Consider the following 5,790-nt stretch of genomic DNA (forward strand, 5'->3'; position numbering starts at 1 on the left):
GATAAAAATTATGAACAGCGAATTGCTAAGCGATATGACATTATCTTAGTTTGTATTCAGTATTTGATAATCCAGTATTATTAATAGTTCTTTCCAAAATTTGTATTAGAAATGTGTTACAAAAATATTATTTTTCACATTTAAAGGTTGATTGATGTGCATGTTTTGTATTCTGTACCGCTTTACGTTATTTAGCAAAAAATCAAAAGACGATATATATATATATATATATGTATATATATATATATAAGAATCTCTTGTTATATTTCACGAAGAAATTCAAATACTACTAATAAACATTAAAATATACTAACTAATTTTGTTTTCGTATTTCAATCGGAGCAACTGCAACTTTAATACTTTTAAATGAGTTTTTTTACATGTCGATATTATAATTTTAAATGAAAAAAATTTAAAAGTCATATGTAACTTTCATGTTAATTGAGGTACGAAACTAAATGTAGTAAAATGTATACAGCCAGAGGTCAATTATCGCGCTTCTTTATCTCATTATCGCATTAATCGTCATTCGGTTAATTGATCAATCGTTTAAGCTTAGAGTCACGTTCGGCACTCCTTACGCCCACGCATCCGCAACAGGTGCGTGTGATTGTAATTAGTAATTAAGTAATATCAGTAATTCTTGGAACGAGAAAGAAAAAGTGCAATATATAAGTATCGTATAAACGGAAATCAGAATCGCTCGATTTTAAATAAGATTTTTGATAAACGTAATTTTTCTAACCGAATAGAAAAATATTTCAAATTTTAATATATCAACTTGAACACTGTTAAAAACAAAGAAATCTTTTTGTTCAAGTTTTATCATTTTTGGTCAAGGCTAACGGAGCTTTTCTCAGTCCGATATTTTCTTCATATGTTTACAGGCTTTCGCTATTTCGTTATACGAATCAATTCGTAAACGAATTCGCAGATACACGTTTGACGTTATACTCGCTAAAGCTATACATTATGACGCAATACAAGCACAAACGTAACATCGTCTGTCCTGGTAACGTTGAGTTTCCAAGTGTAAAAAAAAAAAACGAAAGTAGCGTCCGAATGATCTCTACAGTACGTACGAGTACTATTCACTACTCTTTATACTATTCGTATACGTATAATACATGTGATACGTAAAACCAAATGCATGTGTTTGTTGTTGCTCTCTTTATATATCATAACACGTTAAAATGTTTCATTGGATGCACGATACAATAATATAGTCGGTTTACTTTTGTTTTATTTTACGTTTCGAGTGTTTAGCCACTTTACATTTTGTTGCCTCTATTTCCATATATTACACATTATTTTATGTACGTATGTATTACATATGCATGTGTAAGCAATTATTAGCATTTGACAAGTGCCTCGTGTCATTCGACGTAATACGGTAAGATATCTCCATCATCTCTGAGAGAGATCGTAATCTGTTCTTATAATATCGACTACGCTTTATCGCTAGGCAATTTTTTTTACATAGAATTTAATTTTCTATTTATTCACGTTACGGTTCGAAGAACGAATGTCGGAAGGAGTTCATATATATGATATGATTCTGTAAACTTTGGAAAACCTTGGACGTAATTTCTTGCGAAAGTCGCTTTTGAAATACGGCTATAACAACTGATTCATTGATCCAATACTCTTTTTTTTTTACACGGAAAATACTTATGTCTTAAATACTTATCTTTCGCTAGTACTCAATCGTTTCACTAGTTAGATTTAAACTTTAAACTAGGCAAAATTCCGATTCCTTTTCGGAGTGCTGCCACATTTTTATCCGATCGTTTCTTCATACATTAATTACCGATAAAAATGAAAGATTGTTAAATTTAATTAGACTCAATTAGACGGCCCAAAGAAAATGAAGAGACGAAATTGTAAATTATGAAATTCTTTCTTTACACAAGTGAACGATTATTTGGATGAAAAACTTGGGGAAAAAATTCGCTAGAGTAAACTCTGTGTTGAGAGAATATTTGTGTTGTACATTATATACAATCACACAATTTTACATTTGTATAAGTAAAAACCCTATGAAACTATTTCCAGTGTTCTTTTAATATAATTTACGGAATTGTGTCCGATGTTGTTGTTTTTTTTTTCTTTTTCTTTCTTTTTTTTTACAAGTGTTACGTCGCGCATAGCCGAAAGGAAGTGTAGGGTATTATTTAATAAATTTCGGCGAAACTGTGTGTGTACGATGCGCTTGCGTGCTTTGGAGCGGATGTTGGCGGCAACATCTCTCACGGCCGGAAGCGGAAGCGGACGGGGTATCGATCGCGCGGAGCGGAGACTCACCTGACTCACGCTCTCTTGTGTCACGAGCAATCCCCCGGAAAAGAAGGTTGGAGCGGAGCGTTGCTAATTGCAGTTTTTTTTGCGAATGACTGCCGCGGCACGGTGCTCGGGTGCTCTCTTCCTCGGCAAGAACCTCGCCTCGTTCACCTCGGGCTGAGTGTGGCGCGAGTGACTCGCTCTCGAGAGAGACAATCGGCAAGTCGGGCGTACTGAGAACTGACTACCATCTAGCTCACACCAGCATCTTATTATTGAATCGCACCGTCTCTGTGGTCTGACATCAGACCATGTGGCAACGACCAATCGGAGCAAGGTTTCAGCGAGCGCATGCGCGTCCACCACCCGGTGCGCCGCATCCGCGCGCGCGACTGACGGCGACCAACGACCACCGAGCACGACGACGACGACGACGACGATGACGACGACGATGACGGTCACGACGTCGAGATCACGATCACGAGACGATCGCACGACGACCTGGATCGGACGACCAGCGAAAAAGGACGGCGCGGCGCGGCGCGTCCTGTCTGATTTTCTGTCACGAGCAAGATGTCGTGACCGCGACGTCACCCGCCTCCAGCCCTCCACCCGTCGCCGGTTTTTACTTGACGCGAGGATCGGCAGATTTCGCGAGGCACGCGTCCGTCACATGCCGCGTCGCGCCGTCGTGACTCTCCACGTTTCTTATTTCGCTTCGTACAATCGTTACGAGTTACGACGCCAACGACGACGGAGTTATCGGAGGACGATAGCGTTACCGGCGTGATGACGATGCGCCGTTTCGCAGATACACGTGAAAGGGAATCGATACTTGCCACTAATAATACTGTTTCGATGATGCGCAATATCTCCATATGATTTTATATATGTTCGACTATTTTAAAAAGCGCGCACGCGTAATATGCATGGTAAAAAAAATCGATAATAAAAGTACCCGTCTTCGTCCAGTTGTCTTTAATATAAACCGCGTTTGGAGGATAATTCTTAAGATTATTCTGTATAAACAGATGTTTTAAGATGCTAATACGATTCTGTAATTATTTCATAAAATTTTAATAGTACACGTAGGATAGGAAATAAAAAACAAAAACTTATATGAATACCGGTCCTGTGAATACATGTGTGTATACTACTTTTGATTATAAATTCGAATAAATACATATCTCTAGTTCTTTTTTAACTTATAATTATTTCTTACTCGCTTTATGATTTATCATCGTTTATTTAAGCACACATATTTATTACATAAGCTTTATTTTATTGTTCATTTATGTTTATCGAAGCTACAACATTTTAATAAAAATGTACGAGCTGCGTTTGCCTTGTCAAAAGTTAAATTGTAAGAGTGCAAATAAACAAGCGAGTAAATGTGCTATAATTTGAAGAGAAGTTTACTCTATTTCTATATATAATATTATAGTTTAAACTTAATCAAAATTTTATAACTAATTAATCGATAATTGCGTACGTAAAAATCGAAATAAAAACAATATTTCGAATTATAAAAATTATAGAAATTAAGGTCTTGACTGTACGACGTTAACGAAAAGTATCAATCAAAAAATCAGCTAAAAAGCTAAAATTAGTGAAAAATTAGCGTAAATACGTTTGAAAATATATATATAAAAAAAAAAAAAAATTATTTGGTTTTTGATAGCTTATTCAGCGTAATTATCATATTTTGCCATAGTTTTAGGTATAAATAATTTTTTAATTTTTTAATGATTAAGTGCATTTTAATCAACTTTTATACGCATAAATATTTATTAAAATTTTATTAGCATGTATAAAAAATGGATTTAATTCGTAATTACATTTTCTCTCATTCGATTTTGCAAGTAAGTGCTACAAAAAGCGATTCTCTCGTAAGAATCAAGGCATACAAAAAATTAAATAATTTTTTAACCAATAGGAAAATTGTGTTTAAATTTTACGCAAATATAATAATATTTGGACGTAAAGAATCGAATAATTTAGAAATTTTTTATATTTTTTGTAATGCTTTTATGTTAACTACTCATGTAGTTTTTACCAATCTTGTCTTTTTAACAAAACATTGCATTACCTGGATGGAATATAAGAAAATTGTTTCTATCGATTTCGTCAGCCGATCGTTGTCAAACTCGTGAATTAACGCTGATATAAAAGCGAATAGTTAGACTAAGTAGTTTTTATTTAACTGAGTTTTCAACTCGTAAGTTAACATTCGCAAAAAGTATACGGTATAACACAATCGTAGTTTTCAAAGTACGAAATCTTTACCTCACAGTCTCGCCGCTTTGCCCACGAATAATTGATTTTGTATATAAGAACTTTTGGGCGATGAAATTAAATTAAATACGGAAATGTTTGGTATTTCTCTTATATCTCAATTATTGAAAAGATTTAAATCTACGGTATAAATCTATAAAAAAAACAAGATTTTGGCAAATTTTCTAGCAAATATTTTTCTTCTTAATTAATTCAGATAAAACATTTTTTATACGTGAATATGTATAAATATAGTATGTATAAACATAAATAAACACGCATAAAATTCATAAACATGTATAATTATGAAATTTGTTCATACATGTTCATACATCCTTTTTTCTTTTGTAAAATTATTTTTTAGTGTAATAGAAATAAAAATAGCAATGTGAAAACATAAAAAATAATTAAACGGATAATTTTCACATTGTTTGTTTTAGAAGAAACAGTTTGAAAAAATGTAAAAAAAATTGCTCATACATAATTATGCATAATTTTGTATATAATTATGCGTAAATATTTTTTTTTACATTTTTTCAAACTTGATGTTTTCCAAAACAAATAATGCGAAAATAATCCTTTTAATTATTTTTTATGTTTTCACATAACTATTATTATTTCTATTACACTAAAAAGTAATTTTAAAAAAAAAAAAAAATATAATTTTTCGGTACTAGTTTTGATGAAAGAAAATTTTACAGTCAGTATCTAACTTTCAAAGAAAATCTGAAGAGAAGGATGTAAGAAATACTCACGATAATTAATAATTCTGAAGAGCAGTGTAGGAAGCACGTATTCACTGTAAAACATGCGGACAGTCAGTAAATAATCGTAAAAGGCACATAAAGTGCATTTACTAGTTTTTACTCAATGCGCATGCGTAGCCTATTTTCATTTCACGAACTTTTTTCGACTCTTTATTGACTATCAGGAGAGATAAGAAAAGTTTTAGTTTATTTTTACATGTATTTAAAAGCAATCTTAGCATTTGGTTTTATCCAAATTCTCTTTATTTACAAGAATGATATGCAAAAACAACGTTATTTTTCGCTTATAACATCACGATTCAATATGGCTGAAAAGACTACTCAGGAGCCTTAGTATAATAAATATCATGATGTAATATATAAATTCATACCAAAAATAAGTACTGAAGACAGCTCGGCATTCTTTATTTCTTATATCCCGATAAAAAATTTTTTATGCACGAATATGTATAAATATGTATAAATATAT

At 32.5% G+C, this 5,790-nt stretch overlaps 1 protein-coding gene across 1 annotated transcript in view; it reads right to left on the reverse strand.

Moving 5' to 3' along the window:
• LOC108754740 (fatty acid synthase) overlaps window positions 1–3,116 on the reverse strand; it is a 16,481-nt gene extending 13,365 nt beyond the window's left edge. Inside the window, exon 1 of the mRNA XM_018497280.1 lies at window positions 2,305–3,116. The gene's annotated coding sequence lies outside the window, so the exon portion shown is untranslated. The remainder of the gene's footprint in view (window positions 1–2,304) is intronic.
• Between the last annotated feature and the right edge of the window lie 2,674 nt (window positions 3,117–5,790).

This window comes from Trachymyrmex septentrionalis, unplaced genomic scaffold (assembly GCF_001594115.1).
Source record: "Trachymyrmex septentrionalis isolate Tsep2-gDNA-1 unplaced genomic scaffold, Tsep1.0 scaffold80, whole genome shotgun sequence".
NCBI classification, from domain to species: Eukaryota; Metazoa; Arthropoda; class Insecta; order Hymenoptera; family Formicidae; genus Trachymyrmex; species Trachymyrmex septentrionalis.